The sequence below is a fragment of the Pongo abelii genome, chromosome 7 (genome assembly GCF_028885655.2).
Source record: "Pongo abelii isolate AG06213 chromosome 7, NHGRI_mPonAbe1-v2.0_pri, whole genome shotgun sequence".
NCBI classification, from domain to species: domain Eukaryota; kingdom Metazoa; phylum Chordata; class Mammalia; order Primates; family Hominidae; genus Pongo; species Pongo abelii.
The window spans coordinates 77,879,219-77,891,457 of record NC_071992.2 but is presented as its reverse complement, the minus strand read 5'-3'; the positions used below and the strand labels follow the sequence as shown (position 1 = coordinate 77,891,457).

The window sequence follows — 12,239 nt, the reverse complement described above, 5'->3', positions numbered from 1 at the left end:
TTTGGTTAAATGTAACTAGGCTACTTCCATGAAGTTTTTTTTTTTTTTTTTTTAGTTGAAGTAAGAGTATAGAAAAAGTTAACAGAGTTACTAAGAATAGATAGGATGGCTGGTGCAGGAGCCCAGACAAGATGATGACAGCTTGGCCTAAGGTTGTGGTGGTCAAAGTAGAATAAAGTAGATACCTCTCGGTTACTTAGGAGATTAACAAGTGATAAGGCTTGGTTATGAACCAGGGTGAGTGGATATAGCAACTTCAACTGAATTATCCAGCTACCCACATTGGGATTGATCAGGGAAACAACCCAACTCATGGAGAAGGAAGTAAAGCAAGGTAGGGCAATGGCTCACCTGGGTGTGACACAGGGCCAAGGGAACCCCCATATCCAGTCAAAGGAAGCAGTGAGTGAGTGTGCGACCCTGGGAAACCATGCTTCTCCCATGGATCTTTGCAACCTGCGGATCAGGAGATCCCCTTATGAGCCCACACCACCAGGGCCTTGGGTCCAACACACAGAGCTGTGTGGAGTCTTGGCAGAGAAGCTGCTCAGGCATGCACTGAGACCCAGGAGCTTTACATACTCCAGTCCTGGGATCCACAACAAAGGTGTCTGCAGCCCAGGCAACGCACGGTGTACATACATACCCCTAGGAAGGGGGCTGAACCCAAGGAACCAAGCAGCATTGGTCTGTGGGTCTCACTTCCATGGCACCTCACAAGACAAGACCCACTGGCTTGGAATTCCAGCCAGCCTGCAGTGACAGGGTGCCTGCCTGAGAAGAAATGGGGCCCTGAGGGGAGGGGCAGGCTGCCATCTCTGCTGTTTGGTTGACTCAGCTGTTCCAGCCTGTGGACTTTGAAGAGTCCAAATGGTCTGGATGAGGAAGAGTTTCCCCAGTGCAGCATAGCTGCTTTGCCAGAATGTGGCCAGATTGCTTCTGTAAGCTGGACCTCAAGCCATTCCCCCTCACTGGGCGAGACCTCCCAGCTGGGCCTCCAGCTACCTCAACCTGCACATGCGGTATGAACAGAGTTCTGATCTCTCCCTGGGATGGAGTGCCCTGGGGGTGGGGCATGCCACTACCTTGGCTATTCAAGCATCTTAGCCCATCCAGCTTGTGGGCTTTGGGGTGCTCAATCTGATTGGAGGCTGAAGAGATCCCCAACACGCATGCTGCTCTATCAAAAAGCAGCCAGACTGCTTCTTTAAGTGGGTACTAGATCACATTTCTTCTGACTGGGTGAGACCTCCCAAACAAGGTCTTCAGGTACCTCTTACAACTGTGTTTGGCCTGGCAACAGGTCAGTACCCTCCTGGGATGGAGCTTCCAGAGGAAGGGGCAGGCTGCCGTCTTTGCTATTTCACAGACTTCACTAGTGATACCTCCAGGTACAGGAAAAACCAAGGTAACTAAGGTCTGGAGCAGACCCCCAGCAAACCACTGCAGCCCTATGCAACAGCCATCAGACTGTTCAAAGAAAAACAACAACAACAACAAAAAAACACAGAAAACAACAACAACAAGAAAAAATCCCTGTGAGAACCCCATCCAAAGGTTAGCAACCTCAAAGATCAAAGGTAGATAAGCCCACAAAGATGAGAAGGAATCAACTCAAAAATGTCGAAAACTCAAAAAATCAGAGTGCCCCCTTTCTTCTAAATGACTACAGTGCTTCTGCAGCAAGGGCTTAAAACAGGGCTAAGGCTGAGATGCCGAAATGACAGAAGTAGGCTTCAGAATGTGGATAAAAATGAACTTTGCTGAGCTAAAGGAATATGTTTTAACCCAACACAAAGAATCTAAAAATCATAATAAAACAATGCAGAAGCTGACAGCCAAAATAGCAAGTTTAGAGAGGAACATGGTAGACCTGAAAAACACAATACAAGAACTTCACAGTGCAATCACAAGTATTAATAGCAGAATAGATCAAGTGGAGGAAAGGATTTCAGAGCTTGAAGACTGTCTTTCTGAAATAAGACAGGCAGAAAAGAATAAATAAAAAAGAATATAAAGGAATGAACAAAACCTCCAAGAACTATGGGATTATGTAAAGAGACCAAATATATGACTGATTGGGGTACGTGAAAGAGACAGAGAGAATAGAACCAATTTGGAAAACATACTTCAGGATATCCTCCAGGAGAACTTCCTCAACCTGGCAACACAGGCCAACATTCAAATTCAGGAAATGCAGAGAACTCCAGTAAGATACTCCATGAAAAGATTATCCCTAAGATACATAATCATCAGATCTCTAAGGTCGAAATGAAACCAAAAATATTAAGGGCAGCCAAAGAGAAAGGCAACGTCACCTACAAAGGGAAGCCCATGAGAATAACAGTGATCCTCTCAGAAGAAACTCTACAGCCAGAAGAGACTGGGGCCCTATATTCAACATTCTTAAAGGAAAGAATTTCTGGTCCAAGTTGGTTGCTTCCCTGCACCAAAGTGAGAAGTAGCCAACATGTAAAGGTGGGAGTCATATTGCAAAACTAAGGCAGATGAAGAAGCAAAGAAGAACAAGAAGAGAACCTTGAAGCAAGTGGAGACTATATTCAGGAAGAAATAGTTTGGTTTTTTTGGTTGATGCCTCCAGGGCTATGTTTGAATCCCAGAGTAAAGATGAGTTGACTCCCTTTGACATGAGCATCCAGTGTATGCAAAGTGTGTACATCAGTAAGATCATAAGCAGTGATTGAGATCTCTTGGCAGTGGTGCTCTATAGTGCAGATAAAGACAAAGATTCAGCGAAACATTTATGGCTTACAGTAGTTGGATAAGCCAGGTGCAAAATGAATTCTAGAGCTTGACCAGTTTAAGGGGCAGCAGGAACGATAACGTTTCCAAGACCTGAAGGGCCACAGCTCTGACCACTCATTCAGTGAAGTGCTGTGTGTCTGTGCCAACCTCTTTAGTGATGTCCAGTTCATGATGAGTCATAACAAGATCATGCTGTTCACCAATGAAGACAACCCCCATGGCACTGACAGTGCCTAAGCCAGCTGGGCCAGGACCAAAGCCGGTGATCTTTGAGATACAGGTATCTACCTTGACTTGATGCACATGAAGAAACCTTGGGGCTTTGACATATCCTTGTTCTATAGAGATATCACCAGCATAGCAGAGGATGAGGACCTCAGGGTTCAATTTGAGGAATCCAGCGAACTAGAAGGTTCACTCCAAGAAGACCAGGAAGCAAGCACTAAGCAGGTTAAAGCTGAAGCTCATCAAAGTTATAGTGATCTCTGGGCATTTATAATCTGGTCCAGAGGGCTCTCAAGCCTTCTCCAATAAAGCTCTATTGGGAAACAAATGAACAAGTGAAAACCAAGAGCCAGATATTTAATACAAATACAGGAAGTTTGCTTCTGCCTAGTGATACCAAGAGGTCTGAGATCTATGGGAGTCTCAGATTATAGTGGAGAAAGGGGAAACAGAAGAGTTAAAACAGTTTGATGATCCAGGTTTGATGCTCATGGGTTTCAAGCCCTTGGTAATGCTGAAGAAGCACCATCATCTGAGGCCCTCCCTGTTCATGTGCCATGAGGAGTTGTTGGTGATTGGGAGCTCAACCCTGTTTAGTGCTCTGCACATAAGTGTCCGGACAAGGAGGTTGTAGCATCATGCAGATACACACCCCACAGGAACATCTGTCTTTATTTTGTGGCTTTGGTGCCACAGGAAGAGGAGTTAGATGACTAGAAAATTTGGGTGACTCTTCCAGGATTCCAGCTTGTCTTTTTACCCTTTGCTGATGATAAAAGGAAGATGCCCTTTACTGAAAGTCATGGTAACTCTGGAGCAGGTGGACAAGATGAAGGCTATCGTTCAGAAGATCCACTTCACATACAGAAGTGACAGCTTTGAGAACCCCAGGCTGCAGCAGCACTTCAGGAACCTGGAGGCCTTGGCCTTGGATTTGATGGAGACTGAACAAGCAGTGGACCTGACATTGCCCAAGGTTGAAGCAGTGAATAAAAGACTGGACTCCCTGGTGGTTGAGTTTAAGGAGCTTGTTTACCCACCAGATTACAATCCTGAAGGGAAATTTACCAAGAGAAAACACAATAATGAAGATTTTGGAAGCAAAAGGCCCAAGATGAAGTATTTAGAAGAGGAGCTGAAGGCCAATATCAGCAAGGGCATGCTGGGCAAGTTCACTGTGCCCATGCTGAAAGAGGCATATGGGCTGAAGAAGCAGGAGCTGCTGGAAGTACTCACTGAGCACTTCCAGGCCTGACCAGAGGCTGTGTGTCCAGTCACCCTTCCACACTGTGGCCAAGCTGGCTGGCCTTGTTCCCAGCCAGTTAAAATGTGTTTCTTCTGAGCTAGGAAGAGTCTGCCCAATAGAAGTTGAGGGATTTTACATTTTTGAGGCTTTCTGTTGCCATGGTGAAGGTGTAGCCCTCTCACTTTGCTGTTCCTTACTTTATTACCTAAATAAAGAGCCCTAAGTTTGTGCTGAAAACAAACAAACAAACAAAAAACAAAAAACAAAAAGAAAGAAAAGAATTTCCAGCCCAGAATTTCAAATCCAGCTAAACTAAGCATTATAAGTGAAGGAGAAATAAGATCCTTTTCAGACAGGCAAATGTTGAGGCAGGCAAATGCTGTCTCAGTGAACTGCCTAATAATGTCAGTGGGATGTTAAATCTCTGCCTTACAGGAACGTATGAAGGAAGCACTAAATATGGAAAGGAAAAATCGTTACCAGCCATTACAAAAACACATGGAAGTGCACAGACTAGTGACACTATGAAGTAACCACATAAACTAGTCTGCAAAATAATCAGCTAGCATCATGATGACAGGATCAAATCCACACATAATACTAACCTTAAATGTAAATGAGCTACATGCCCCAATTAAAAGATACAGAATGGCAAACCCGATAAAGAATCAAGGTCCATCTGTATGCTGTCTTCAAGAGAGCTATCTAACATGCAAAGACACACAGAGGCTCAAAATGAAGGGCTAGAGGAAAATTTACCAAGGAAATGGAGAACAGAAGAAAGCAGGAGTTGCAATCCAAGTTTCTGATAAGATAGACTTTAACACAGATCAAAAGGACAAAAAAGGGCATTACATAATGGCAAAGGTTTCAATTCAATAAGAAGTGCCAACTATCTTAAATATATATGCACCCAATACAGGAGCACCCAGATTAATAAAGCAAGTTCTTATAGACTTTAACACAGACTTAGACTCCCACAAAATAAGAGTGAGAGATTTTAACACCTCACTGACAATATTAGGCAGATCATTGAGACAGAATATTAACAAAGATATTCAGGGCCTGAACTCAGCTCTGGATCAAGTTGACCTGATAGATACCTACAGAACTCTCCACCCCAAAACAACAGAATATATGTTCTTCTCATCACCACATGGAACTGACTCTAAAATTAATCACATAATCAGAAGTAAAACACTCTTCAGCAAATGCAAAAGAGCTGAAATCCTAACAAACCATCCTTGGACCACAGCACAATCAAATTAGAACTCAAAATTAAGAAATTCACAGAAAACCATACAACTACACTGAAACTGAACAACCTGCTCCTGGATGACTTTTGGGTAAATAATGAAATCATTGCAGAAATCAAGAAGTTCTTTGAAACTAATGAGAGCAAAGATACAATGTACCAGCCTGTGTGGGATGCAACTAAAGCAGTGTCAAGAGAGAAGTTTACAGCACTAAATACCCACATCAAAAAGCTAGAAAGATCTCGAGTTAACAACCTAACATCACAGTTAAAAGAACAAGAGAATCAAGAGCACACAAACCTGAAAGCTAGCAAAAATAACCAACATCAGAGATGGATTGAAGGAGACAGAGACATGAAAAACCCTTCAAAAATCAACGAATCCAGGAGCTGCTTTTTCTGGAGAAAATTAATAAAATAGCTAGACTGATAGCTAGACTAATAAAGAAAACATAGAGAAGATTCAAATAAACACAATTAGAAATGATAAGGGAGACATTACCACTGACCCCACAGACATACAAACAACTATCAGAGCATACTGTAAACACCTCTATACACATAAGTTAGAAAATCTAGAAGAAATGGATACATTCTAAATGGGCTAAATGCTCCAATTAAAAGACACAGACTGGCAAATTGGATAAAGAGTCAAGACCCATCAGTGTGCTGTATTCAGGAAACTCATCTCACGTGCAGAGACACACATAGGCTCAAAATAAAGGGATGGAGGAAGATCTACCAAGAAAATGGAAAACGAAAAAAGGCAGGTGTTGCAATCCTAGTCTCTGATAAACAGACTTTAAACCAACAAAGATCAAAACAGACAAAGAAGGCCATTACATAATGGTAAAGGGATCAGTTCAACAGGGAGAGCTAACTGTCCTAAATATATATGCACCCAATACAGGAGCACCCAGATTCATAAAGCAAGTCCTTAGAGACCCAGAAAGAGACTTAGACTCCCATACAATAATCATGGGAGACTTTAACACCCCACTGTCAACATTAGACAGATCAACGAGACAGAAAGTTAACAAGGATATGCAGGAATTGAACTCAGCTCTGCACCAAGCGGACCTAATAGGCATCTACAGAACTCTCCACATCAAATTAATAGAACATACATTCTTCTCAGCACCACACCACACATATTCCAAAATTGACCACATAGTTGGAAGTAAAGCGCTCCTCAGCAAATGTAAAAGAACAGAAATTATAACAAACTGTCTCTCAGACCACAGTGCAATCAAACTGGAATTCAGGATTAAGAAACTCACTTAAAACCGCTCAACTACATGGAAACTGAACAACCTGCTCCTGAATGACTACTGGGTACATAATAAAATGAAGGCAGAAATAAAAATGTTATTTGAAACCAACGAGAACAAAGACACAACATACCAGAATCTCTGGGACACATTCAAAGCAGTGTGTAGAGGGAAATTTATAGCACTAAATGCCCACAAGAGAAAGCAGGAAAGATCTAAAATTGACACCCTAACATCACAATGAAAACAACTAGAGAAGCAAGAGCAAACACATTCAAAAGCTAGCAGAAGGCAAGAAATAACTAAGATCAGAGCAGAACTGAAGGAAATAGAGACACAAAAAACCCTTCAAAAAATCAAGGAATCCAGAAGCTGTTTTTTTGAGAAAATCAACAAAATTGATAGACTGCTAGCAAGACTAATAAAGAAGAAAAGAGAGAAGAATGAAATAGACAAAATAAAAAATGATAAAGGGGATATTACCACCGATCCCACAGAAATACAAACTACCATCAGAGAATATGATAAACACCTCTACGCAAATAAACTAGAAAATCTAGAAGAAATGGATAAATACCTCGACACATACACCCTCCCAAGACTAACCCAGAAAGAACATGAATCTCTGAATAGACCAATAACAGGCTCTGAAATTGAGGCAATAATTAATAGCTTACCAACCAAAAAAAGTACAGGACCTGATGGATTCACAGCCGAATTCAACCAGAAGTACAAGGAGGATCTGGTACCATTCCTTCTGCTATTCCAATCAATAGAAAAAGAGGGAATCCTCCCTAACTCATTTTATGAGGCCAGCATCATCCTGATACCAAAGCCTGGCAGAGACACGACAAAAAAAGAGAATTTTAGACCAATATCCCTGATGAACATAGATGCAAAAATCCTCAGTAAAATACTGGCAAACCAAAGCCAGCAGCACATCAAAAAGCTTATCCACCATGATCAAGTGGGCTTCATCCCTGGGATGCAAGGCTGGTTCAACATACGAAAATCAGTAAACGTAATCCAACATATAAACAGAACCAACGAAAAAACCATATGATTATCTCAATAGATGCAGAAAAGGCCTTTGACAAAATTCAACAACACTTCATGCTAAAAACTCTCAATAAATTAGGTATTGATGGGACATATCTCAAAATAATAAGAGCTATCTATGACAAACCCACAGCCAATATCATACTGAATGGGCAAAAACTGGAAGCATTCCCTTTGAAAACCGGCACAAGACTAGGATGTCTTCTCTCACCTCTCCTATTCAAAATAGTGTTGGAAGTTCTGGCCAGGGCAATCAGTCAGGAGAAGGAAATAAAGGGTATTCAATTAGGAAAAGAGGAAGTCAAATTGTCCCTGTTTGCAGATAACATGATTGTATATCTAGAAAACCCCATCACCTCAGCCCAAAATCTCCTTAAGCTGATAGGCAACTTCGGCAAAGTCTCAGGATACAAAATCAATGTGCAAAAATCACAAGTATTCTTATACACCAATAACAGACAAACAGAGAGCCAAATCATGAGTGAACTCCCATTCACAACTGCTTCAAAGAGAATAAAATACCTAGGAATCCAACTTACAAGGGATGTGAAGGACCTCTTCAAGGAGAATTACAAACCACTGCTCAATGAAATAAAAGAGGATACAAACAAATGGAAGAACATTCCATGCTCATGGGTAGGAAGAATCAATATCGTGAAAATGGCCATACTGCCCAAGGTAATTTGTAGATTCAATGCCATCCCCATCAAGCTACCAATGACTTTCTTCACAGAATTGGAAAAAACTACTTTCAAGTTCATATGGAAACAAAAAAGAGCCCGCATCGCCAAGTCAATCCTGAGCCAAAAGAACAAAGCTGGAGGCATCATGCTACCTGACTTCAAACTATACTACAAGGCTACAGTAATCAAAACAGCACGGTACTGGTACCAAAACAGAGATATAGATCAATGGAACAGAACAGAGCCCTCAGGAATAATGCTGCATATCTACAACCGTCTGATCTTTGACAAACCTGACAAAAACAAGCAATGGGGAAAGGATTCCCTATTTAATAAATGGTGCTGGGAAAATTGGCTAGCCATATGTAGAAAGCTGAAACTGGATCCCTTCCTTACACCTTATACAAAAATTAATTCAAGATGGATTAAAGACTTAAAATGTTAGACCTAAAACCATAAAAACCCTAGAAGAAAACCTAGTCAATACCATTCAGGACATAGGCATGGGCAAGGACTTCATGTCGAAAACACCAAAAGCAATGGCAACAAAAGCCAAAATTGACAAATGGGATCTCATTAAACTAAAGAGCTTCTGCATAGCAAAAGAAACTACCATCAGAGTGAACAGGCAACCTACAGAATGGGAGAAAATTTTTGCAATCTACTCATCTGACAAAGGGCTAATATCCAGAATCTACAATGAACTCCAACAAATTTACAAGAAAAAAACAAACAACCCCATCAAAAAGTGGGTGAAGGATATGAACAGACACTTCTCAAAAGAAGACATTTATGCAGCCAAAAGACACATGAAAAAATGCTCATCATCACTGGCCATCAGAGAAATGCAAATCAAAACCACAATGAGATACCATCTCACACCAGTTAGAATGGCAATCATTAAAAAGTCAGGAAACAACAGGTGCTGGAGAGGATGTGGAGAAATAGGAACACTTTTACACTGTTGGTGGGACTGTAAACTAGTTCAACCATTGTGGAAGACAGTGTGGCGATTCCTCAGGGATCTAGAACTAGAAAAACCATTTGACCCAGCAATCCCATTACTGGGTATATACTCAAAGGATTATAAATCATGCTGCTATAAAGACACATGCACACGTATGTTTATTGCAGCACTATTCACAATAGCAAAGACTTGGAACCAACCCAAATGTCCATCAATGATAGACTGGATTAAGAAAATATGGCACATATACACCATGGAATACTATGCAGCCATAAAAAATGATGAGTTCATGTCCTTTGTAGGGACATGGATGAAACTGGAAACCATCATTCTCAGCAAATTATTGCAAGGACAAAAAACCAAACACCACATGTTCTCACTCATAGATGGGAATTGAACAATGAGAACACATGGACACAGGAAGGGGAACATCACGCTCTGCGGACTGTTGTGGGGTTGGGGGAGGGGGGAGGGATAGCATTAGGAGATATACCTAATGTTAAATGATGAGTTAATGGGCGCAGCACACCAACATGGCACATGTATACGTATGTAACAAACCTGCGCATTGTGCACATGTACCCTAAAACTTAAAGTATAATAAAAAAAATAAATTTTCCATAAAACAAAAAAGAGGAAATGGATACATTCCTGGCACATATGCCCTCCCAAGACGAATCAGGAAGAAATTGAATCCCTGAATAGACCAATAGAGAGTTCTGAAATTGAGACAGTAATAAATAACCTACCAACCAAAAAAAAAAGCCCAGGACCAGATGGATTCACATCTGAATTCTACCAGAGGTACAGAAAATAGCTGGTACCACTCCGACTGAAACAATTCCAAAAAATGGAAAAGGAGGGACTCCTCCCTAACTTATTCTACGAGGCTAGCATTATCCTGATACCAAAACCTGGCAGAGGTATCACAAAAAAAGAAAACTTTAGGCCGTATCCTGGATGAACATCGATGCAAAAGTCCTCAACAAAACACTGGCAAACTGAATCCAGTAGCACATCAAAAAGCTTATCCACCACAATCAAGTTGGCTTCATCTCTGAGATGCAAGCTGGTTCAACATACACAAAACAATAAATGTAATTCATTACATAAACAGAACTAAGGACAAAAACCACTTGATTATCTCAATAGATGCAGAAAAGGCCTTTGATAAAATTTAACATCCCTTCATATTAAAAACTCTCAATAAACTAGATATTGAAGATACATACCTCAAAATAATAAGAGCCATATATGACAAACCCACAGTCCATAGTGAATGGGCAAAACCTGGAAGCTTTCCCCTTGAAAACTAGCACAAGTCAAGTTTGCCCTCTCTCACCACTACTATTCAACACAGTATTGGAAGTTCTGGCCTGGGCAATCAGGCAAGAGAAAGAAATAAAGAGGATTCAAATAGGAAGAGAGGAAGTCAAACTATCCGTTTGCAGATGACATGATCCTATGTCTAGAATATCCCATTGTCTCAGCCCAAAAGCTTCTTAAGCTGATAAGCAACTTCAGCAAAGTCACAGGATACAAAATCAATGAGCAAAAATTGCTAGCATTCCTATACAACAACAACAGTCAAGCTGAGAGCCAAATCACAAATGAACTCCCATTCACAATTGCCACAAAAAGAATAAAATACGTAGGAAAACAGCTACAAGAGAAATGAAGGATATTTTTAAGAAGAACTACAAACCATTGAAAAGAAATCAGAGATGACACAAACAAATGGAAAAACAATCCATGCTCGTGGATAGAATCAACATCGTGAAAATGGCCATACTGCCCAAAGCAATTTATAGATTCAGTGCTACTCCAATTAAACTACCATTGACATGCTTCACGGAATTGGAAAAACTATTTTAAAATTCATAGAACCAGAAAAGAGCCAAAATAACCAAGGCAATCCTAAGCAGAAAGAACAAAGCTGGAGGCATCATGTTACCCAACTTCAAACTATATTAAAGGCTACAGTAACCAAAACAGCATTGTACTAGTACAAGAGCAGACACACAGACCAATGGAATACAAGAAAGAACCCAGAAATAAGGCCACACACCTACAACTATCTGATCTTTGACAAACCCGACAAAAACAAGCAATGGGGAAAAGATTCCCTATATGATAAATGATGCTAGGAGAACTGGTTAGCCATATGCAGAAAATTAAAACTGGATCCTTTCCTTACATTATATACAAAAGTAAATTCAAGATGCATTAAAGACTTAAATGTAAACCCCAAAACTATAAAAACCATAGAAGTAAACCTAAGCAATGCCATTCAGGACATAAGCACGGGCAAAGTTTCATGACCAAGATGGTAGAAGCAATTGCAAAAAAAGCAAAAATTGACCAAAGGGGTCTAATTAAACTAAACAGCTTCTGCACAGCAAAACAAACTATCAACAGACCAAATACAACCCACAGAGTGGGAGACAGTTTTTTGCACTCTATCCATCTGACAAAGGTCTAATATCCAGCATCTATAAAGAACTTAAATTTACAAGAGAAAACCAAACAACCTCATTAAAAAGTGGGCAAAGAACATGAACAGAGACTTCTCAAAGGAAGACATACATGTGGCCAACAATCATATGAAAAAGAGCTCAATATCACTGATCATTAGAGAAAGGCAAATCAAAACCTCAATGAAATACCATCTAATGTCAGTCATAACGGCTATTACTAAAAAGTCAAAAAACAAACGCTGGCGAGGTTGTGAAGAAAAAGGAACACTTTTACATGGTTAGTGGAAGTG

At 40.6% G+C, this 12,239-nt stretch overlaps 1 protein-coding gene and 1 pseudogene across 7 annotated transcripts in view; one reads left to right on the top strand and one right to left on the bottom strand.

Moving 5' to 3' along the window:
* The window catches only part of NKAIN3 (sodium/potassium transporting ATPase interacting 3), a 799,758-nt gene that overhangs the window by 145,428 nt on the left and 642,091 nt on the right, over positions 1–12,239 (bottom strand). The window lies entirely within an intron of this gene.
* On the top strand, positions 2,471–4,246 carry LOC103891336 (X-ray repair cross-complementing protein 6-like; annotated as a pseudogene).